This window comes from Silene latifolia, chromosome 3 (genome assembly GCF_048544455.1).
Source record: "Silene latifolia isolate original U9 population chromosome 3, ASM4854445v1, whole genome shotgun sequence".
NCBI classification, from domain to species: Eukaryota; Viridiplantae; Streptophyta; class Magnoliopsida; order Caryophyllales; family Caryophyllaceae; genus Silene; species Silene latifolia.
Genome location: NC_133528.1, coordinates 68,347,221 through 68,373,420, shown reverse-complemented (window position 1 = coordinate 68,373,420; position 26,200 = coordinate 68,347,221).

Genomic DNA, 26,200 nt, shown 5'->3' with positions numbered 1-26,200 from the left:
TTATATCTATTGTTTTGGAGTTGGTATTTATGAAGAAAAGGAGGAAAATAGAAAAAAAAAAAAAGAGTTGAAAAAAAACGTGAAAAAGAAAGAAAGAAGAAAAAAGAAAGTTGAAAAAAAAAGAAGAAACCGAAAAATAGAAAAAGAAAGGAAAAATTTGAAAAAAAAGAAGAGTTTGTATTGTTGACGGTTTCGCTCCTATGCTTTATTTATATCTTTTGAGGAGTGAGTTCAGTTTGGTTTGGTGAGTTTTATGCCAAATGAAGGGCAATGTGCTTATTTCATAACTGAGTTGGAATCGGATGTTGTCATATGGTTTTGTTTAGGTACTAGCTTGATCACCTATACCTCCACATTCCCATACATGTTTTGCCTTTTCTTACCCATTGCCTCACTTTACCATATTTTTGTAAGCCCTCGGCTGTGACAGGACCTCGTTTGGTTGGAATGTGTGTACGGTAGCTAGAATTGTCTATCATATTAGTTGCATGCATGTTTATGTGGGTCGTAGTCTAGGTGAGCGACTATTCCTATTTCTCTCTTTTACATATATATGCTTACCCTTTGCTTCATGAGAGAAGAGTGACCCGTGAGAGTCCATTATTAAAGGTCTTGCAAGGTCGACGGTTCAGCTTTATTATAGACATCCTATAACTCGTTTGCATTTGACTGTTTTGCTATAAGTGTTAGTTTGTTTGCATTAAATTGGTTTAAGTTGGCATTTGTAGCTAGCTTTGAGTTATCTTTTTCCGTTCCATTAGTTGCATTTTAGTTTACTCGGGGACGAGTAAAGGTTTGGTTTGGGGAGATTTTATACGTGCATTTTATATAGTCTTTTTAGCCTATTTTATGCACGTATTTCTATGCTTTTATCGTGGTTTTATGCTACGAAATGCCCCGAATATGCTACTTTGGTTTGTTTTGTCCTAATTGCTGGAATGAACCGGAAAGTAGTGAAATCAAGCCTTTTACCGTCCTTTTAGCATGCATTTGGAGGAAGAGTGAATTCGGAGCGGGAATGTAGCTATCTTGAGATGCGCAAAGAAGAAAGATAGCTAGGCGAGCAAAGGAAGAACTTCAAATTGCTAGTGCCTACTTTGAAAAGCTATATCTCGAGTTCTACAAAAGATATTCAGGTTATTCTAATTGGAGATGAAAGTTTGTCCTTTTAGCTTTCCAATGCCACCGGAATCACCCTGTTTGCCCAAGTAACGAAGAAATGGAAGCCGTTTGAAGTTCAGTGCGCAAAGCAGGAAACTGTCGCTGGAAAGTACTCGATCGAGTAGAATTGTTCTCGATCGAGTCCTTTTTCTACTCGATCGAGTAGTTGCACTTTTTGATTTACTCGATCGAGTGGTTATTTCACTCGATCGAGTGGTTTAAGCTTTAGTTACTCGATCGAGTGGTTTTAAATCACTCGATCGAGTGGATTCGCTATGGGCTTGGGCTTTTTAGCTTATTTCCGTCATTAGGTTAGTTAATAATCCTATTTTTCTTATAAATAGGAAGGGATTTCGACATAATTAGGGGGCTTCTCCTCTCTGATCATTTTGACATACATTGTTACTGTTACTTCTGTTCTTCATCAATTTCCGGATTAATTTCAGTAATTCTTTCTTTCCTTTTCTCTCTTTAATTTAATGTTTATCATTCCTTCTTCTTTATTTCTTGTTCTTACTTATTCCATGTCTAGCTAATTCCCCTTAGTATGTTAGGATGAGGGAAGCCGTGGTAGCAACATGTTATAATTGACTTGAATAGATTAGCCTTACGATAAGAATTGTATTAGGCAATATAATTGTTATTAGGTTGAATGTATGCATGCAGGAGACCAATTTATAAAAGTAGTTAACCCCGACCTGGATCGAAAGATTGGAAGGGAAGGCTTGCTTAATTACAATGGGGTATTGTAGTGAGGGCGAAAGCTAAGCTATTTACACTCTAGGGCGGTTTAAGGACCGAAAGGTGACGACCATAGCTCTTCTTATCAATAGTTTAATCGTCTCAGTATACCCGATAGTATAGCTGCCACGGCAGACCGATTCCTAGCATATTCCTTTCCTCTTATTGTTAATTTCCTTTATCCCTTTTCTCTTGCCTTTAGCTTCAGTAGTTTAGTTAGTCCAAATCAATCAAACCCCCAGCATTGTGACATTAGACAGATAAATAGACAAATAGATAGTAAACCGCCTTCCTGTGGAGATCGACCCTACTTACCGCTGACTTCTGTTAGTAGTACTTAGGTATTTATTTTTGGTACGAAACGACAGTATCACGACACATGGTCACTTTCTGACGAAGACATCCTTTATGCCGACTCCGACGCATGGGACCTATACTTCGACGGTGCATCTAATCCGAGAGGCTTCGGGGTAGGAATCCTTCTAATATCACCAGAGGGAGAACATGTTCCGATCTCAGTCAAACTAGACTTCGCCGTCACCAACAATGATGCCAAATATGAAGAATGCCTCATCGGCCTACAAGAAGCCTAACACTTGGCATCAAGAGACTGAGGGTCCATGGCGATTCCTCGCTCATCATCAATCAGGTGTTCGGATCATGGAAAATCCGAAATGACAGCTTAGCTCCCTATCGAGCAAGGATCAATCAAGAGGCCGAGTTCTTCGACCAAGTCGACTACTTCCACTTGCCACGAGAGAAAAATCAATTTGCTGATGCCCTGGCAAAACTTGCCGCGCTCGTCGACATACCTGACGACATGACATCGATGCCCCTATGTGTCGAGAGAAGAAACGAGCCAGCTCACGTCTCTGCCATCAACAACGATGAGGAAAACCATGATGAACCTTGGTACAAAGCCATCCTCAACTATAAAACAAAAAACGAATTCCCTCCTAACTCTGATACAAGAGGACAAAGAGCCATCCGTTTACTTGCATCACAATTCGTGATAAACCAAGAACAATTATACAAAACAACACTCCAAGGGATTCTCCTCCTTTGCATTGACCATAACAAAGCCAAAAAAGTCATGCGGGAGGTCCACGACGGAGAATGTGGCCCTCACATGAGCGCAATGATGCTAACCTGAAAAATCATGCGGTAAGGCTACTATTGGACCACCATGTAAGTCGATTGCCGCAACTACGTCAAACATTGCCGCAATTGCCAAATCTTCGCCAACATACAACACATACCACCATCCCTTTTGTACACCATGACATCACCCTGCCTTTCTCGACCTGGGGCATCGACATCATCGGGAAAGTCAACCCGATAGGCACCAAGGGGCATTGCTTCGTCCTCGTCGCCATCGACTACTTCACCAAATGGGTGGAAGCACAGTCCTATACAGTCTTGACCGCCAAATAAGAGGCCAAGTTCATCCAGAACAACATCATCTGCAGATATGGGTACCCCATGAAATCATCAGCGATCAAGGCTCTCACTTCCGGGCGGAAACACAAGTCTTGCTGGACAAATACAAGATCAAACAACATCGATCATCCCCCTACCGTCCGCAAACCAACGGAGCGGTGGAGGCAGCAAACAAAACTCTTGTCACCATTATCAAGAAAATGCAAGATAACTACCGCGATTGGCCGAGTAAACTCCCATTCGCACTCTGGGGATACCGAACCTCCATTCGAACACCGACAGGAGCCACCCCATTCTACCTAACATACGATATGGAGGCGGTTCAGCCCATAGAGTTAGAGGTCCCTTCTCTACGCATCCTACTGGAAAGTCAAGTCCCTGAGGTGGAATGGACCCGTCGAAGGTTCGAACAACTAACACTTCAAGACGAACGGCGGCTCAACGCCCTGCACAACGTCCAGCTTTACCAACGACGTATACAATAGGCATTCAAAAAGAAGGTTAAACCTAGGAACATCAAGGAAGGCGACTTGGTCCTCAAGTCGGTTCGAGCACCATTGCCCGTCGATCCGAGGGGGAAATTCAAATCCAATTGGGCCGGGCCATACCTGGTCAAGAAAATACTTTCGGGGGGCGCAGTGAGATTGAGTGACCTCGACGTGAAGGATTTTACAAACCCGACCAACCTAAACCAACTCAAGAAATACTACCCTTGAACCTTCGCAACCAACAGTCTCACCCTAGTTTTACAACTAGCGATCACCTTAACCCTTTCAAGTCAAGATCCTCAACGCGTTCTGATTTGAAATTGCATGTTTTATCGTGTCTAAGTTGTGGCACCTTGACCGTTTCGAATGCCCTTTGATCTGTCAAAGGTAACATCCATTTGCACTCAAATAAAACCCCCTGAACTACGAGCATGGTTTGATTTCACCTTTTCAGGTGGATACGTAGGCAGTCCTTCTTACACAAGAGGGATACAACCACAAAACCCAAATAAATTTACACACATTTCGAACTACGATCATGGTTTATTTCACCTTTTTAGGTGGATACGTAGGCAGTCCTTTCTTATACAAGAAGGATACAACCATCCCCATAATCAAAAAAAAACATTCTCTTGTGTTTGCCCACATACAAAAACATCACCCACATCAACTTTTAAAAAAAAAAAAGGAAAAACATTCCCTTTCCCACAAAATACAAAATATTAAAAAAGAAGTCTTTCTCCCTTCCCACAAAAATCCCATTTCCCGAGTGCAATGTTTAGGATAATTCAAGCCGAATTACCTTTACAAAATGGATGGAAGAAACAAGCGTTCATGATTTTAACACAAGCAATCCTCTTATTTAATTAGTAATGAGAAGGATTACAAATTCAACAACAAATAAAGCTCGACAAGTCTACAAATTGTCAAAGCTAAGGTGTCGACTAAGGCACCTCACAAAGTAAAACTAGCACAAAACACACAATACGTAGCTAGTACAACATAATAAAAACTCACAACACTAATACAACATAATAATAAAATGGGAAATGGAGGTCTTCATTCTTCCATTCTACCCTTGCCTTTTCCCTCGAGGTACATCTTTCCCTTGCTTTTCTTTTTGGCCCGCCTAGCATGAACTTCCTCTTCGAAACGGATCCTCAACGGATCTACAACGGCGACGGCCTCCGGTCTCTTGCACGACCCCATATTCGGCCCAAGACGAGCCCATACATGACTCACTACATCTTTGGGGCCCGAGCTTCTCCTCTTTGGTGCCCTCATCACATCCGGGCTAGCTCCATCAACAAAGTCCTCAAAGAAGGCACGGTTGGTCTTTCCAACCTCTCTATACTTCAAGTCAACAACCTCGTCCTTACGAAATTTGGACCTTTCTTCCAAGGTTTGGCTCTTGACCACATGACATAAGCGGGAGTCACCCATGTCGTGGCAACGGGGTTTGGTGCCTCCCAAAGCGGCCGAGTGGCCCACCATCTTTCGAAGACCTCCACAACCTCGGGAGTTCCGAAAAACACTCTCTTGGACAAGGGTATCTTGAGCGGGCATCTTTTGTTGACGCCCCATTTGCCTCATGAGCCTTTCAGGATAAACGAAGGAAGCAACCTTCAAACCCACCACCATCAAAGAGCAAGAACTAGTAACCGGAGCGGACAACCCCGTGAAGGACCTCAAGTTCCACCATGGCACCACCCACCGGATGTGAGGACCACCCTTCTCCACCAATCTCGCGGTCCAATAGTCCTCGGTGGATGCAAAACTATCCGCATACAACTTCTTCCTCATAGTAAGGTGACGGAAGGAATAAGAAGAAGAATCGGCCGGAGGCTCTACATTATATTTGTTTTGGTCCGTAATCGCCTACATGAGCTGATAACTCTGGCTATTATTTTGTGAAGTTGATTGATGGTGGGTTCAACGAGCCATAAGTCAAACAGTTGGCTGATCGATCACAGATGAGAGTTATAACGATACCTCGTCGGACAAATTGTGACAACGTAATGGAGTCCTAAATGTTTGAAAAACATTCGGTGCCAGGTCGTGGATTGGACGTCCATTGTGTTCCTAGAGTCGATTCTTTTGACTATCGACTGTCTCTTGAGATTAAGGCAGTTTTTGGGTGACTTTGGTTTCTTTCTCATGGTCGACCCTAACAAAGAGGCTAAGCGATTTTTTCGGGTCATTTCATACTGTGCTTATATCTGCAGGATTCGAGTTGAAGAAAATATCCAACCTTTATCGGGTTTAGTTATTTCTCGGGGCCACTCGAGGAGTTGTAATCGAAAAGCATGGCCAGTCTCGAATGATGATTCGTTTATCGCTAAGTTACTCTCTAGTCGGAAAACCACTCTTGATATTGATCACTTGTAAAATACGACCTTTGTGAATACGGATTTTGCAAATTGTTTTACATTGAGTGGGAGAAATTTTAGGATATGAGAATCGGTTATCGCACATACACTTGTGAGGACAAGTGGGAGTTTGTTGGAGCTTGTGTCCTCCACAGTTAGTGTGATAACATTTATAAATCTCTTATAGGTTCACAAGGGTATACTTAGTATTTTATCAGTTGATTAACGTTTACTTAATAACGGTTGGTTTGCTAGAAGTTTGACGTTATTATCATACTGATGGCGGTGATCAACTGGTCCCTAAAAGTCACACCTAAAGGATGTGTTTGAGAGATGTGATTGTATGAAAATATAATCACATTAAATACAGTTAGTCAATGTGATGATAAGATAATTATTTAATACAATTAAATAATACCAGCTGAGACGAATTAATTGTTAAATTCGTAAATTAAATATAAACTGTTATATTTAATTAATGTATATAATGTTAGCTTAAACGAATTAAGATGTTAATTCATAATTAAACGTAACCAGTTATATTTAATAAGCAAATTATAAATATGCGATATTTATAATTAATGTATATATTATACGATATTGTCATAATAAATGTTGACAGACCGGTATTAATGAATCGACTGCAAACTGTTGTTTGTGGACTTATTAAATACATGTTGACATAATTGACAATTGATAAAAAAATAATACACATTATATACATTAGGATAACTACCAAAAATAAGGAGATTTTTCTCTCCTTATTTGAGGTGTTTACACGGCTCAAAAAAAGAAAAGAGAAAAAAAAAATTATCTTCCCCATTTCTCTCCTTTTTCGGTTATATTAGGTGAGAAGGAGGATCATTTTTATTCATTCTATTTTGACCTAAACTCTCTCATCAAAAACAAAAACCCTAAAAATTAATCATCAATTTAGGGGATCTCATTCTAGCAAATTGAGAGGCATTTCTCAAAGCATTTTGGGTGCAACGATTAGGAGAAAATCGATTTCGATATTGTTCTTAGGCCAAATTTCTAGGACCAAAGGTTAATTCTAAATCTCTATTCTTTGGTTTATGCAATTTCATTTATGACTAGCAATTTCATTATCATAATTTCGTTATAATCCGAAATTCTTGATGAAGTATACCGATATTTCCCACATGAGGAAGTTGACTTGACTTGTTGACAAGCCCTACATCGAACGGAACTTCTGTTCTTGAGTTGAAAATAAACTGAAAATAAACAATGGAAATTATGTACCAAAGGCGGATCCCAGAAACTTGATATGGACAAATTGAGTCTCTGAAAAAGAAGTTTGATTTAATGACGAAAACCCGCAAATATCGAGTTATAAGGAATTTAAGTCGAAAATAAAACGTTATAATTAAAAAGGAATATTATGTGCTTAAGAAAGAAAGAAAATAAGAAAATAAAACAAAAGGAACAAAACCACAGAAACCCGAGGAAGAAGAAGAAGAGCAGGAGCAACGGCAGCCTCTGGAAGAGGCGCAACAAATGCTGCGATACTTCGAAGAGGCGCAGTTGCTGCGTCGTTTCTTCTCGACGTCTGGTATCCGCTGTTTCATAAAAACAGTTTTATAAAGGGGTTTTAAAAGTCGGTTTTGAATGTACTTTTGACGTAAACCTTACATTAATTGATACAAAAAAAAAATACAATAAAAAAAAGATGGCATTTACATCCTCAGACTTACATGCTTGACGAAACGAGATTGACTAAGTTAACGTTAGTGATTGCTCGACTCGAATGTATATAGAAAGTGCCCTCATTGGAGGATTTTAGATTAATTAATTTATGTGTAGTGGTTAAATTGGTCGGTCATGCAACGTAACTGGTACTCACAATGATCTGAGCTTACGTGGTCGATTGATCAAGCACGTAGGCGTTGAAAGCTTAGAGCAAGGTCTAGAATGCAAAGAGAGAAGAGAAGGGCGGACACTCGCGTGAAAAATATGGAGACCGAAGGTTTCTATTTATAGCAAAAAATGCGAAGAGTTTTGAAATTATACGAACTTTAGAAAGAAATCACGGAAATATTCCGTAAATAGCAAAAGAGGGCTGGAGAAGAGGCGCAACAGCTGCTGCGGTCCTTCTAAGAGGCGCAGCATCTGCTGTTTCATTTCCCCAGAGGTTTCCTCCTGCGGAAGAAAGATTTCCGCGTTTCTATTATGGAATTGCGGTAGATCTCTACTTCCTTATTCCGTAAAATATGATTTATGGATGATATTTTATCAAAAGATATAATATTTAATTAGGGAATAAATATCTGGAATATTCTAGAATATTCCCACTCGGCATTTTAAACGGTTTTTTTAGAAAATGAAGCGGTTTTTGACCCGGACTCCAAATGAACTCTAATTACTGTCAAAACGATCGTATTGGCGCGTAGATGACGACCAAGGGGTAGACACAAGTGTTTGAGCTATCACTTGATGATAAACTTACGGATTGTCATAAATCGTTCCGTGTACCAAACATGTGGCCCAATCATCACTGGGTGGTTGGCGGAAGGTGTATAAATGACGTATCTACAGAGCCCTCACTTTGACTGAGGCTTGGACAAGGCGAAAGTCAAACTATAGCGATTAGGTCAATCGAAGATTATAACCTGACGACTATGGCGACGCTAGGCGGCTCAAGGGGACTAAACCAAGGACCTATCGTCGGGAACATTTCAGAGTCTGTCGACTATCGGGGAGGGTCATTTAAAGTCCATTAGACTACGTAAGGAAGCTCTCCAGCCATAAGAAGAAACCATACCTGGGGGAATCTGCTTGTCTCTGTCCTCAAGCAAACTCTCGCCGAGAAATATATGATGTCTTGATTGTCAACAGCAGCACTGCGAAATATCGCTGGAGAAGCATGTATCGACGGCTACGAACATCTTGATCGCCATGGAAGAAATCTTGAGTGAGCAACACTGCAAAATACTGCTGTACTGGGGAAAATATGAATGACTCTGTCTGGATTGAATCATTCTTGGGAGATCTGCTTGCATCTGCTTTCAAACAAACTCCACTCTTTGAGAAGTACATCGGCTGTCATGAACTCTCGCTGGAATATAAATGTATTGATAAAAGGTGTGTTAAATACCGTCGGGGAAAATGAAGAGGCTTGACTGATAGTGGCGCGTCCTAAGCACCTCCGGAAATCCGCTCGTTGTTGCAAGCGAAATCCTGATAATAAAGGATGAGCTTGTGAACTGGGTTCAACCAAATCCTTGTTGTTAACCAAAACGTGGTGACGGCTTTGCATCCTGTTTAGATAAATACGGGTCCGGACAAAAAGAAATGCCCAAAAGAACCAAATGTATAATATAAGGTGTCGGAGAAGAGGCGCACAAAACTTGGGCCCACAAATAACAAACTTATAACGAACTTTCAAAATTTGAGCTGGAATGACGCTGGGGAACAGGCGCAGCAAGAGCTGCGACATCTGGAAAGAGCTCAGCTAGTGCTGCGTCTTTTCTTGGGCTTGTCCCTGTCTGGGTAAAAACCCGATAAACCGTACGTTTATTTCATAATAACAAAACACAAATTCCTCTCAAATTCACTCAAATTCCAACCAAAACTCTTCAAAACTTGTTCAATTCGTGCCATTAATCATGACTAATCGAGGCATGTATCTCATTCTTGCTTTAAATTCGCGTTTTTTGATAGAATTAGGGCCGAAAAATTAGGGTTTCTTCCCCTTAATGTCGAAAAAATTGGGGCTTTTTCCTCAAATGTATTTGTTTGGTAAAATTGACATTAGAAATGGGTAATTGGCAATGTTAGGAACATAACCATGTATTCTTTTTGAATTTTCGTCAAGTTTTGAGCATTTGAGCGAAAATGAGACGGTTTCGCTGTTTCCAAAATTGCTTCGAAAATGACCTTAGGATTGTCCATTTTTGATGAAATTTGGTGTTTTGGAACCCTTGTCTAAAGGGTAAACTTGCTATCATGTCAAATTTTATATTTGTGACAATTTTTTCAGGACACTTTTCTAGGGCATAATCGCTATTGTAGCAAAATGCTGCCGAATTTTCGACTCAAACCCGCGACTACGCTTAAACTTAGACTTGACTTGCCCCAACCTACCACATGTGTGGTCGCGTTTGTTGGAGTAGTGTCCTCCACAATGAGTGTGTTTACATATTAAATCTCGTAAAAGGAATATCAGGGATTTATCTTTTTATTTGTCAGCTGGTCATCGTTAATCGGTAATGATTGGCTGACTAGAGTTTGACATTACTGTCGTGTGACGGCGGTGATCAGCTGATCCCTTTAGGCCACACCTATAGGATGACGCCCAAATAGAATAAATTAATTATTTGTATGAGATACGAGATAATTAATTCCTTGTATTATTTGACTTTTAGTTAGTCACATAAATGTATTATTTGATGACGGGTTACGAACTCGGGAAAAGGAGATTTATTATTTAATTATGTGATATTAAATAATAAATAAATGAATTAAAATTTATTAATTAATAGTTAATTAATTAATTTTATACGATATGTGTATATGTTTTAACGTGGAATTAATTAGCTATTAAATTTTACAAGAGGTTGTAAAATTAGCTAAGTGGGATAATATTGACACATTGTATGTTGATAAAATAGTCTTATGACCACTTAATAGTTAAGTAGTCATTGGTAGTTAATTTGTATTATTTAAGTGTTAAATAATAAAATTAATATTTAATTATGTAAGATAATTAAATATAAGACTTATAAGTATTTGTGGGGAAAATGTCAAAAATCGAAATGGACCCAAAATGGTCCATATGGACTGATTTTTTAGGGCATTACAAGTGTTCATTTGGTGGCATTTTCCACTCATAATTGTCCTCCCCAAATTGCCTATAAATACCACCAAACTCCACCATTTTTTGTTGTTGGAAAAATTGGAAGAAAAATTGGTCTTTTCTTGTTGTTTTGTAAGGCTCACTTGGAGCTTTTAAAGACCATTTTTCTTCTTATTTTGTTCATCTTAAAACATTTAGAACACATATAAAATAAACTAATAATATTATCAAAGTAATAATATTATCTATTACATCAAATATACAATAAACAAGGTTTACTACTACATATACATAGTTAGTATTTTAGTTGTATTTTGGGTTGATTCTTGGGTGCTTCCTTACGAGACTATCTATTTTGGTGGTTAGTTGTCTTGGAGGATCATCCATTTTTATAGCTCAAGAACAAAATCAAGGAAGGTGTCCTTGAGTTGTGCCCAAAACTTACCTTATACAATGTAAGGATTTTCTTATCTTAAGATGGTTTAATACCATTTTTCTTCCTTTTATTTGCATGCATGCAGATTTAGACCATATTAAATTAATTTAAAATTTTAATATCATAAGATGGGTATTAACATGGTCTAAATAACTAACAAGTGGTATCAGAGCATTGTTAAATAAATGCATGTTGTCTTAAGACGATTTTAGTAATTTATGAGATAAATTAATAAAATTGATATTATGTTACTAAAATTAGTTTTATCACATAATATGGTCTTGCATGTAAATAATCTGGTCTTAGGATGATATGGGACGAAAATTTGATTTTTGTTAAATTTTTCCACTTTTTATAACTTAAAATGGCATAAAATTGAGTAAAAACGCATTAAAATTAATTAATAGTTAATTAAATTGGGTTGCATGTTAATTTTCTGCATATTTATTTAGAAATAACCACATGCATGTTCTATTTATGATATAAGTAGATAATTTAAGTTAATGTGATTAATTTAGATAGTTTATTGATTTTTATTTGATAAAAATTGGTAAATAATGGTTATTTTGCAAATAAATATTGATTTAATTTTTGGGCTCGAAATTTTTGAATTTTTAGATCCTGGAAAATGTTCCAAAATGTATAAAATTTAATTTTAAAGTTGTTTCAATTTTTATGGTTTGATTTAGAATTAAATCGTAAAAATTGTCCGTTTATCGATTAAATTGTGAAATCGTTTTAAATAAATTTTAAAAACACAAATTTTCACATGCATGTCATTTTGGTGAAAGACCAGAATGTATAAAATTTTAAAATTTATTTTTCCATAAATTTTATAATTAAATAGAGTTTTTCCATAATAATTGAGAATTATTATGTCTTTTTGTCATAATTTATGCTTTAAATCCCATATAAATTCAATATAATTGTTGAGAATAATTATTTTGATATTAGAATAGATTAGTATCATTAGCATATCTTAAAATTATTTTAAGAATTGATTATGAATTTTTATTGGTAAAAATTCCGTCAAAGCAAGCTCAAATGATCGTTGTTGGTATGTTAGACGATTTGGTATGTCATTTTCCATAATGCATTTTATTATTCATTTGGATGAAGGTTTTTTTTTTGCATTATAATTATGTAATTTTTCCTAATATGGCCATAGGTAGAAGTTGGTATTTCCCGTCATATAAGGGAATATCGACTTGTTTTGTTATTAATTGCGATTTTGTATCGCCTAATTTGTAATTAATTAATAGTTTTTATTTTAATTTTACAAATTGTATAATAGGGTATTGTTATGTAATTTAATTATTAGTAATTAGATGAAGCATCTAAAGACAGAGTTTTCATGAAGACGGTGTTTTCGGAAAGGCGTTCCGAAATCCTAAAGAAGGAGGCCAATTTATGAAGACTCAAGGGACCAAGGAGTTGATTTCCGAAGTGTAATAATTTTAGTTAATTAGATTAACTAGGTGGTCATATTAGGACTTGTTTGTTTTAATTCTTATATGCATTCATGCCAAATCGTCACTACATGTTTTTTTTTTGTTATCGATTTAATTGTCTAGCATTCACCAATTTAGTTCACTTAAAAGTGATAGACAATTAAATTGATAAGATCTCTCACATTTGTTTAAAATTGAGATTAAGCCTTACCAAATAATAGCACCTATGAATCCCTTCTTCATTAGAGGTAGGTTCGGATCACCGAGGTACACTCTTTTTACGTTGGGTAAGTAGGGTAATAAAAGTTATTACGCGTGAAAATTGGTTGGACTCAACGGGATAAATATGGGTTGAATCGGTCCACCGTGCCCATATTTATTCTGGGGCAAAAAGATAGATTTTAAGAAAATCCGTCAACCAAGAGTTCTAGTAGTAGAATCAGTCAAAATGTTGACTCACCAAATTTATATAAATATGGGTTGAATCGGTCCACCGTGCCCGTGTTTATATAAAATTGGATCTTGGAATCATTTATATAATTCAGTGGGAGATCATTATATAAATGGGAACTTGTTAAAATAGTTTCACAAGTTAAAACATTTTTTTGACGATAAATGTTAATCTTTCTTTTATTTCCTTTGTAGTAATCACGATGACTTCTACTAGTGAAACCGTCATCATAGCTAGAGATTCATGGCTACGTTCTTTTATGGACAAATATGTATTAAAATCCGACGGTAGTAATTTTAAAGATTGGGAGGAACAACTTCGATTAGCTGCCGTAGGTGATGGCAAATTACGCTACCTTGTCGATCCCTCTTCCCCTTCGCCTAGTACTAGGGCCACTGCCGATGTAAGGGAGGCTTTTTCAAATTATCAAAAGGAATCCGCTGCAATTAAAAATGATTTGATTTTTTCAATGGATCCTGCTTTACAAAGGCAATGTGTCAAGTTTCGTGATGCACATGAAGTATTCTCGAGGCTTTCAACTATGTTTTCTCAAGCCCCGAGAATAATTCAATATGACACCGCAGTTCGTTTATTTGAGGCTAACCTCAAAGATGGTCAACCTGTAAGTTCACACGTACTTAAAATGATTGAGTACGTGGAAACTTTAGAGGGGTTGGGATGTAAGATCCCCGACGAACTAGTGGTGGACCGAGTGCTCCACTCTCTCTCTCACGTCAAAGGATTTACCCAATTTAGGGTAAATTATAATATGACAAACATGAGAAAGAGTTTACATGAGCTCCATTCTCTGCTTGTGCAAGCAGAGAAGGACATGGGATTGAGTGGGAGTACAAGGAAAGATGTGCTTGTGATTAACGTGAAGGGGAAGAAGCAGTTTAAGAGGAACGCAGGTAAGAAGCCCGTTCAGGTAGAGGGCAAAGGTAAAGCAATTGTGAATTGCTCTACCAAGCCAAAACCTATAAAGGGTAATCCTCTTAAATATACTTGTAATTATTGTAATAACAAGGGACATTGGAGGCGTAATTGCACGAAATACTTGGATGACATCAAAGCTGGCATTGTGAAGCCAACATGTAATTTCTTAACCGAATCTTTTATGATAGACATAAATTATGCTTCAAATACAACTTGGGTATTAGATACTGGTTGTGGTTCTCATTTATGCAATCATTTGCAGGGCCTAAAAAGCATCAGAAAGCTAAACAAGGGTGATGTCGATCTCCAAATGGGAAACGGGTCTAAAGTAGTTGCCGTCTCAGTAGGAACTTATGTACTTAGTTTAGCTTCGGGGTTGGAGTTGCATCTTAATAATTGTTATTTTGTATCAACGCTATCTAGAAATATAATATCCGTATCTGTGTTAGATACATAAGGGTTTTCCTTTGTAATTAAAGACAAGTGTTGTACTTTTTCCCTTAATGGGATTGTATATAATCAAGCTATTTCAATCAATGGTATTTATATTCTAGATACCTGCAACGATGTTTATCATTTAGATAATAAAAGACTCAAAACAGGTGATCCCGATCAATCTTATTTATGGCATTGTCGATTAGGACACATGAATGAGAAGCGCATTAAAAGACTAGTGTTGACTGGTGTAATTAAACCTTTTGATTTCGAATCATTTGGTACATGCGAATCTTGTCTTCTTGGCAAGATGACTCGTTCACCTTTTCTCGGAAAGGGATCCCGAGCTAGTGAGTTGTTAGGTTTAATACATACCGATGTATGCAGTCCAATGACAGTCACTGCTAGAGGTAATTATAACTATTTCATTAGTTTTACCGATGACATGAGTAGATATGGGTATATCTACTTAATGAGGTATAAAAGTGAAACTTTTGATAAGTTCAAAGAGTTTCAGAATGAAGTAGAAAACCAATTAAATAAGAAGATTAAAGCATTAAGATCAGATCGTGGTGGGGAATATTTAAGCAATGACTTTAAAGATCACCTTAAAAACTGCTGTATTGTATCTCAGTTAACTCCTCCTGGCACACCACAATTAAATAGTGTGGTTGAAAGGAGGAATCGAACTTTATTAGATATGGTTTGATCGATGATGAGTCAAACAGAGTTACCTAAGTCATTCTGGGGTTTTGCCATTTTATCTGCGGTACAATCACTTAATAAAAGTCCCACTAAAGCACCTGACAAAACTCCATATGAGATATGGAAAGGGAAAGTCCCGAATCTGCGATACATGAAAGTATGGGGTTGTGATGCTTATGTCAAGAGCAAGTCTGACGATAAGCTTGCACCTCGTTCTGTAAAATGTATTTTTATAGGTTACCCTAAGGAAACTTGTGGATATTACTTCTACAATAGTAACGAGAATAAAGTGTTTGTTGCTCGTGAAGCTGTCTTTCTAGAAAAGAAGTTTATTTCTAGAAGACAGAGTGGGAGAAAATTTGAACTTGATGAAGTTCAAGAGCCACAAACTGATGTGATAGTGCAGGAAGATGTTCCTTCATTGTCAGAATCGGTTATTGTTCCTGCTGAACCTAGGAGGTCAGAAAGGGATAGTCGCCAGCCTGATAGATACCTTGGTATTATCGAGGAAGATGGTGACTATGAGGTTTTACTTTTAGAAAGTGATGAACCCAAGACCTATAAAGCAGCTATTACGAGTTCTGACTCTAAGCTATGGCTCGAGGCCATGCAATCCGAAATGGATTCCATGTACGATAATCAGGTATGGGACCTGGTTGACTTACCTAAAGATGTTCGACCTCTTCAGTGTAAGTTGATATTCAAGATTAAAATCGGCATGGATGGACATAAGGATGTCTACTGATGCGTGTCTTTTATATGATGTTTTACATCCCATTTTACACGCATTTCAGAGCTCATTCTTGTAGTTTATGCTACATTTCTCCCTATTTCCGTCTACTTCCGTATTTTGTACATTATTGCAGAAATGTGGAGAATTCAACGGGAAATCAAGCTAAATCCGTCCCCGAGTAATCTGCTTTGCAAATGACGTAAAGGAATTGCTTAAGGAACGAGCTTGGTGCGCAATCCAAGGCCCAAAAGACAAGTCCACGAGTTAAAAGAAGTCAAGTAGCAGCTCCATTAGTCGATCGACCATAATCCTCAGTCGATCGACCAATGTTCGGGTTCCAGAAGCTACTTGTTTGCTTTGAGAGCGATCGATCGACCAGCCTTATCGATCGATCGACCAGATTGCTATTCCAGACGAGAATTAGAAGACCGAGAAAGCGCAAGCCCATGATGCTAGGTTTAGGAAATAAGATGTTACGTTATTTGCTATACAACGTAACATGAAATATTCAGTTTAGTATCAAGTTTTTATCTCAGTTTTAGATCCAAGTTTTTATCACAATTTCATACAGTAATTTTCAGTTTGGTTCATTCGAGTAATTAGGGTTCGGAACATCGTTTTAGTATTGGATTTCTGCTCTTGTTCTTAATCTTTCCTCTGAAATCTCGGTATTCTTTCTGCCCTAATTCCAGTTTATTGCTTTACTTTCATCATTAGTATTGTTTTGCTAGTTAGTATCCCAAAGCCAATTATCGCATCATCGTTATTTGCTATCTACTTTAAGCATGAATTCAGTAATCATTATTAGTTTAATTGTTGTTTTTACCCTTAGCATGAGTAGCTAATTCTATAGTGCTAGGATGTAGGCGATTTATGGCATAGGCGGCATTAGATTAGACACGGACCGTCTCGCGTGTTGGTCGATCGACTGACATTGTTAGTCGATCGACTGACCTCGTAGGGTTTCCTTCGTTTTAATTGAATTTAATCTTGTATTTAACGAATCGAATGCATGCGACCAGTTAGATACCTATTTTGTGACCGACCCATTAGATCGAAAGATAGGGGAAGTTATAGACCATCAATTAAATCGACTAGACTGTGCTAAGATCGAAAGATAGGTATAGTTTAGACCGTTAGTCACTTTTCAGGACGAGAGTCGGTATTAGTGACATTAGGGACCTATAGCGAGATCGAAAGATGCTATTTGTTAAGAGTGGACCGAGAGGACCTCTTTATTTCACGCCTTACCTGTGTTTGATTCAGACTGACTTAGTTTGCTGCCGCCGAAGCTATCCTAGTACCCTTCTTTTATCTGTTTAAATCGTTTATTTAGTTTATTATCTTTGTTCACTTTTAGCTGTAGACCAATTCAATTCAACCCCCACAATAGTTACCTCAGACTGAACAAAAATCAACTAAAATTTACAACTGCCTCCTTGTGGTTCGACCCTGTTACCACTAGCCTAGGTTAGTCTTAATAAGAGATTATAAATTTAATTTTGGTACTAAACGACGGGTATCAAATTTTGGCGTCGTTGCCGGGGAGGCAATAGTCCTGATTTTAGTTGTTTTTATTTTTAGTCTTTCTTAGTTTAAGGGACATCTGTTCCTTAAACTTTTCTTATATCCTTTTTGTAGTTTCTTCTTATGCGCAGGTCACAGGGTGGAGAATTAGTACCGTTGAACCCTGAGCTTGAAAGATCCTTGCGCGAGTTGAGGCGAACACAAAGAGTATTACCGACAGAGGAAGAGCTGAGTACTCTGTCAAGCTACTACGAAAATGAACTGTTCGAAGATAATCCACCATCTTCGCCCGTTTCCACTTCTTCAGCCGAGACAGTTACTTCTCCGGAAATTCCAGTCATGGCCGAGGAGGCAAGTATAGCTAGTTATTCTGAGCCGACAGCCGACAATTTATACAAGGGGTTCGAACTACCGGGAGATGCCAGGAAGTTCGAACCAAAGCCTGCCTACATTACTATGGTCGAGAGAAATCAGTTCGGGGGAGCTGCAAATGAAGATGCAGCCAAGCACATGGAGACCTTTATTGACTACTGCTGTTCCATACCCCCACCAGCTGGCGTGATCCAGGATCAAATCAAGGAGACCATGTTCATCTTCTCCCTTCGTGATGCTGCAAGGGAGTGGTATAGAGATCTGGACCGAGCTGTCCAAGGGATCACTGATTTGAATACATTGGCACTGGCATTCTACAAGAAGTACTTTTCTGCTTCAAGGACGATTGCGATTAGAGCTCAAATCACGGGCTTTAAACAAGGGCCAGATGAGAATTTCCACGAGGCATGGGTCCGATTCAAGAAGTTGGTGCGAACCATACCGCACCATGGGTTCGAAAAGTGGAGTTTGTGCAACCATTTCTACAATGGGTTGTACGACGATCAGAGGGCCATTTTGGATGCTGCAGCCAATGGGAGATTCGCTGAAAATTTGGGAGCAACCAAGGGGTGGAAGATCATTGACGATCAAGCCACCCACAAGGCCGAGTATGGGAATTCGAGAGGGAACCAGAGGAGAGCTGCTGAATCCTCCTCTGTCGCTGCACTTGAGGCTCTCACTGCGAGATTTGACAAGTATGAGCTAGAAGGAGCTTCTAAAGGTGGGATGTACCAAGTTAATGCTGTGTCAGACAGTCCTTTCGTCTGTGAAAGGTGCGGAGGTGAGGGCCATGTCTCGAAAAACTGCCCTAGTCCCTTCGAATCATGTGCTGCCTTTCAACACTATAGGCAGACCAACACCTACTATGAGCCGAACACCCATCCGAACTTGAGTTGGAGGAGCCAAAATGTCGTTAACCCAACTCAAGCTCCACCGCAGCAACAACCTTATATACCACCTCATCAAAAGCAACAACAATATCAAAAGCCCCCTTATGTGCCGCAGCGAAAACAATCACAGTGCACTGAATTTTCCGAGCTCAAGAATCTGTTGCTAAAGGAGTCCCAAGCAAGAGAGGCCGGGATGAAGCTACTAGAAAGCCAAATTGCTCAATTGGCTAGCAAAAATAACACTCGAGCTCCCGGACACTTACCTACTCAACCGGAACAAAAGGAGGCCCTAAATGCCATCACTTTGAGGAGTGGGTCCACTCTTGATGGTCCTGCCATGGTCGAGAACGCTGTTGAAAAAGATGAGCCGGAAACAAGTCAAGAGAAAGCTTCAACGAACAAATCAAAGAAAAAGACGTCTGCCAGGTATTTCAGTCGATCGACTGATATACCTAGTCGATCGACTGAAGCACGGGTTACTGAGAGCTTAAGAATCGTACATCTCGGTCGATCGACGAGGACGATGGTCGATCGGCGAGATCGGCTGCGATCTTTGAGGAGTTTCGTCCTTTGATGCCAAATAACCTACGAGACCACTTATTTCAAGGTACCACATCCAGGGTGTTAGGACCGGACTCGAGTCGATGGGTCGATCCCGCCCCAAAGTTCGACCCAATGATGGTTAATGGTTCTCATTTGAGACGGTCCGAGGAGGGGTCTAGCTTCAACAAAGAGAAGGTGACGGACTTTCAGCCTAAGTCCAAGGACGCCGGCGCGCGTGAGTTGGAGGAGAGGGCTAAGGTACTCCTCACACCCCATATCCGAGAGAGACTCGTGCCGACGAAGGAACAGTATCTTTCAAGTAAGTTTGAGAAAGTTATCCGTAGTCTGAATGTACAAGTCCCCTTCCTTGAGTTAGTTAACTAAGTGCCCGCTTATACTAAATTTATGAAACAACTGTTGTCCAAAAAGCGGTCACTTGAAACAAAGTGCACACTTCACCGCACTCACCAAGGAGTCTTGCTCCTATCTGTCTCACACTGCGCTCCATAAGTTAGAGGACCCGGGTAGCTTTTCTGTTCCTTGCAAAATAGGTACCTTCTCAATTGAGAAGGCATTGTGTGATCTAGGGGCTAGCATAAGCGTCATGCCCTTGAGTTTAGCTAGAGGCTTAAGTTGACCCGGTTTGCTATCACGGATATGACAGATTCGATGGTGACCGATCTGCGGTCGAGCCTATAGGAGTCCTGGAGGACATACCCGTCCAAATAGGGAAGTTTTTCTTCCCTGTTGACTTTGTTGTCCTTGACATGCCCGAGGATGCCCATATACCGATCATCTTAGGAAGGCCGTTTTCGCACACTTCTTTGTGCGATTATTGACGTAGGCTCTGGAACTTTGACCTTCAAAGTTGGGAAACATTCTATTATTTTTGCCCAACTCTGCTAAAAAGAAGGACCCCATGTGGCTCTGTTACATGTAATACGGTTTACGAAAAGAAATCGTACTTTGTGCTTCCCGAATTGCCTTGTCCCTATTACTACTTCTTTGTGTTAACCCCTCCGCCCCATATTGGGAGCAAAATGGAGGAAGAATCTGTTGTTTTAGATAATGCAGGAGCTGGTTTGGGGAAGGATGAGCTGCAGGTCACTCCAGCCACGACAAAGCCTATCATTCAAAGAGGAGGTCTTGGATGCCTAAGCTATGGGACCGATGAGGAAGTGGAAGATGAGCCAACCAAGGTGAGACGGTCTGACTTGGATTCCGTTGAACCCAAGGAAGCCTTTGATTGGGGGGATGACGAAGTTGATCCATTGAGCTCTCCGACTGTTGAAGCTAAGAAGGGTGCAGCTGATGAGATGAGCACCATTGAGGCTACCTCTAGTAGCCAGAAGCCGACGAAGTGGGTCATACCGTGGTCCTTCTTGATCAACTATTAGTTGATCGATCTCGTTATAAACTTCTCTTTATTTGCTTTGTTAAGACAATTTTATTGCCTTTTGTGTGTGCGAAAACTTCGCTTTTATTTTAATTGCTCAGGATTTTTAAGTACTTTAGGCTTTATTCTGGGTTTTGCGCAATTTTTGGGCGCGTTTTATTGTGTACTTGCAGGTATTTAGAGCTTGTTAGCTCAAATTATTGAGCTAATACGAAGAAATTGGAGGTTGCAGCAGTGTTTTCAGTCGATCGACTGGTCTTTATGGTCGATCGACTGATTTGCAGGTTTACAGGAGCTACTGTTCAAGCCCACCTGGTCGATCGACTGATCTCAGTGGTCGATCGACCACTTCACCTTTGCTATATTCGTTCACGACCTCTCCCCTGCTGTGTTTGGTCGATATGCGGACCTAAGGGAGTTTTCTACTCCGCTTTATTTTCCGTCATATTACTTCTTTCTTCAAGTTCTCTTATTTGTGCACAATTTTACCGTTTCAAAATTGTTTTCTCGATCTTATGCGTGGTATTTTAAATCTTTCGGGCACTCTTATTGGTAGCATCTTTGTCTGCTGAAACCTCCTAGCTCACGCTGGTTTGGGGAGGTTTCCTCTTTGCACTTAAAGTCTTGTGAGTTCCATATCTTTCCTTTGTGTCTTGCTTATTTATTTTCTCGCAAATTCCCATTTCTCTTTTCTTCACTATATGATTTTGCACAATGGGGACATTGTGCGATTTGGTTTGGGGAAGGGTTTTGCGTCGCATATCATTTGCTTACATTCACATTTACATTTTGGTTTGCATTGTTTATTTCATTTTTCTTCATATTCACCAAAAATTCAAAAAAAAAATTGAAAAAATTCAAAAAAATTCCATAAAATGCACATTTATTTTTAGCATATAGGTCGAGTCGGAACGGTAGTATTTCTATGATGATTTTGCATTCGCGTCTGTTTCGCCTGAGCCTTGCTAGATTAACATGTTATTAGTAGAATCGTAAATGCATATCTACGAGTTTTCGTTAATTATCTTGCTAGACTTGAGACTTGACTTTAATAATTGGCAAACTACTTATACTTTCCGAGAACTAGAGCCTATAACTGGTGACATTCTTGACCGGTTTATTTAGGAATGTGAGTAGTACTCCTTATGAGACATGTTTTCCTTAATTTGCATGAATATGAATTTGATCTACTTAATACCTGTATGCATTCGGTCTGGGGTTTATTGACACATGTGGTAGAGGTTTCCTTTTCTCATTTTACCCATAAGCTTCACACTGCCAAAAATACCCCTTTTTGTCCCATTACTACATCCTACATTTAGCTGTCCCTTGTCAAGCTAGTAGTCTGTGTTTTCGGGATTGTTACTCATTTTTGGTGGCATATGCTCTGTTGAGACGATGGTTGGGAAATGAAATGAAAAAAGGAAAGAAAGAAACAAAAGAAAAAAAATGAAAATGAAAAAAATGATTCGGAAAAGAAATGAAAAAAAAGAGGTTCTATACTGTTCAAATAGGTCGATCGACTGCCACATATGGTCGATCGACTGAGATTCGAGAAAAGAGATCAATTCGCATAATTTAATCCTTATCTTTTGGCGATTTTTGCTCCCATGTTTCATTTATATCCTATGGGGAGTTTATTGATTTGATAGTTTGGAGATTGTGAGTTTTGTGCTTGCTATAGCACCGTTTCGCTTGTTTATGAGCAAGAAGCTGGATGTTGCCACTTGGTTCCGTTTTGGTACTAGCTTGATCACCTGTACCTCCACTTTACCATAAAATGTTTTGCCTCTTCTTACCCATACCTCACATATCCCATATATACCTCGGCATGTGTCATTGGTCATCTGTTTGGTTGGAATGCGTATGTACGGTCGTAGAGGTCATTTTCATATTTTATTGCTGGCATGTTTTCAAGGTCGTAGTTAGGTGAGAGTCACTACAAAATTACTTCTTTCTATCTTATACATTATTCACCTATGCTTATTTGAGTGATTTGAGCGACCCGTGAGAGTCCAATTTGATAAGTCTCTACAGTTGACGGTTCAGCAATCTTTAACGACTTTATAATTCGTTTGCATGATTCGCATTACTAATTGATTGTTGGTTTTGCATTAAATTGGTTTAGGTTTAACAGTTTGCATTTCGCTCTGAGATTGAACTCGTTCCATTAGGTCATTAGATCGAGTCTAGTTCTTGCTTGGGGACAAGCAAGGGTTTGGTTTGGGGAAGTTTGATGCGTGTCTTTTATATGATGTTTTACATCCCATTTTACACGCATTTCAGAGCTCATTCTTGTAGTTTATGCTACATTTCTCCCTATTTCCGTCTACTTCCGTATTTTGTACATTATTGCAGAAATGTGGAGAATTCAACGGGAAATCAAGCTAAATTCGTTCCCGAGTAATCTGCTTTGCAAATGACGTAAAGGAATTGCTTAAGGAACGAGCTTGGTGCGCAATCCAAGGCCCAAAAGACAAGTCCACGAGTTAAAAGAAGTCAAGTAGCAGCTCCATTAGTCGATCGACCATAATCCTCAGTCGATCGACCAATGTTCGGTTCCGAAGCTTACTGTTTCTTTGAGGAGCGATCGATCGACCACCTTATCAGTCGATCGACCAGATTGCTATTCCAGACGAGAATTAGAAGACCGAGAAAGCGCAAGCCCATGATGCTAGGTTTAGGAAATAAGATGTTACGTTATTTGCTATATAACGTAACATGAAACATTCAGTTTAGTATCAAGTTTTTATCTCAGTTTTAGATCCAAGTTTTTATCACAATTTCATACAGTAATTTTCAGTTTGGTTCATTCGAGTAATTAGGGTTCGGAACATCCTTTTAGCATTGGATTTCTGCTCTTGTTCTTAATCTTTCCTCTGAAATCTCGGTATTCTTTCTGCCCTAATTCCAGTTTATTGCTTTACTTTCATCATTAGTATTGTTTTGCTAGTTAGTATCCCAAAGCCAATTATCGCATCATCGCTATTTGCTATCTACTTTAAGCATGAATTCAGTAATCATTATTAGTTTAATTGTTGTTTTTACCCTTAGCATGAGTAGCTAATTCTATAGTGCTAGGATGTAGGCGATTTATGGCATAGGCGGCATTAGATTAGACACGGACCGTCTCGCGTGTTGGTCGATCGACTGACATTGTTAGTCGATCGACTGACCTCGTAGGGTTTCCTTCGTTTTAATTGAATTTAATCTTGTATTTAACGAATCGAATGCATGCGACCAGTTAGATACCTATTTTGTGACCAACCCATTAGATCGAAAGATAGGGGAAGTTATAGACCATCAATTAAATCGACTAGACTGTGCTAAGATCGAAAGATAGGTATAGTTTAGACCGTTAGTCACTTTTCAGGACGAGAGTCGGTATTAGTGACATTAGGGACCTATAGCGAGATCGAAAGATGCTATTTGTTAAGAGTGGACCGAGAGGACCTCTTTATTTCCCGCCTTACCTGTGTTTGATTCAGACTGACTTAGTTTGCTGCCGCCGAAGCTATCCTAGTACCCTTCTTTTATCTGTTTAAATCGTTTATTTAGTTTATTATCTTTGTTCACTTTTAGCTGTAGACCAATTCAATTCAACCCCCACAATAGTTACCTCAGACTGAACAAAAATCAACTAAAATTTACAACTGCCTCCTTGTGGTTCGACCCTGTTACCACTAGCCTAGGTTAGTCTTAATAGGAGATTATAAATTTAATTTTGGTACTAAACGACGGGTATCATCTACAAAGCTATATTGGTTGCAAAAGGTTTCACTCAGGTTCATGGTTTACACTATGATGAAACTTTTGCTCTAGTTGCTATGCTTAGATCTGTTCGGATAATGTTAGCGATTGCTGCATTTCATGATTATGAGATATGGCAAATGGATGTCAAAACCGCTTTCCTGAACGGGTTTCTGGAAGAGGAAGTGTTCATGACACAATATGAGGGTTTTGTGGATCCTAAAAATCCTAACAAAGTATGCCAACTTAAGAGATCCATTTATGGTCTTAAGCAAGCGTCAAGGAGTTGGAATCATCGTTTTGATCATGTTATTAAACAGAATGGTTTTTCTCGAAGTATTGAGGAACCATGTTTATACATGAAGTTTAATGGGAGTAGAGTTATTTTCTTACTTCTTTATGTGGACGACATATTACTCATTGGGAATGATGTTGATATGCTTGCTTCTGTTAAGAAGTGGTTAGGAAATCACTTCCAAATGAAAGATTTGGGAGAAGCTCAGCGCATCTTGGGTATCCGGATCTATAGGGATAGATCCAAACGGATATTAGCATTGAGTCAAGAAGCCTATATCGATAAGATTCTTGACCGATTCAATATGAAAAACTCCAAGAGAGGTTTTCTACCTATGGGCAGTCAGATCACTTTGAGTAAGTCACAGTGTCCTACTGAGTCTAAGGATATTGAACGCATGAAATCGATTCCCTATGCTTCCGCTGTTGGATCGATCATGTATGCTATGATGTGTACTCGTCCTGACTTCTCGTATGACAAGTCGTTTTCAGAAAACTCCAGGTGAGAGTCACTGGATAGCCGTCAAGAATATTCTAAAGTACTTGATAAGGACTAAAGATTTATTCTTAGTGTTCGGAGGAGAATCTGAATTACGTATAAGAGGTTATACGGATGCCAGTTTCCAAACCGATAGGGATGATTTGAAATCCCAGGCTAGTTTTGTCTTTTTCTTGAACAGAGGGGCGGTTTGCTGGAGACGTTTCAAAGAGTCTGTGAGTGTTGATTCTACAATGGAAGCTGAGTACATTGCAGCCTCTGAAGCTGCAAAGGAAGTTGTTTGGATTAGGCAATTTTTAGAAGGACTGAAGGTAGTTCCTGCCGCCGAGGATCCTATCACTTTGTATTGTGATAACAGTGAGGCAATTTTTCAAGCAAAAGAGCCCAAGTCTAGTAACAAATCTAGACATGTACATAGGAAATTTCATGTAATTAGAGATTTAATCGAAAGGAAGGAAATTACAGTTTGTAAGGTTGGGACAGCAGACAACATCGCTGATCCTTTAACCAAACCTTTGTCTCAAGCTAAACATGATAGTCATGTAGTTTCGATGGGGTTGAGACGAATGCCAGAACTGTTGTAAATTATATGATATGTAATAATAAAAATATTGTATTTATTATTTCATATATGATAAGTTGCAGTTATCGTTATATTCAGTTTTATGTCTGAATTTATATACTTTGTTTTCTCCAAATAGGTTGTAAAGACAATGTCGAACCCTATTAAGTGAACTGGATTAACATTGTATTTTGTCCCTAGTTAC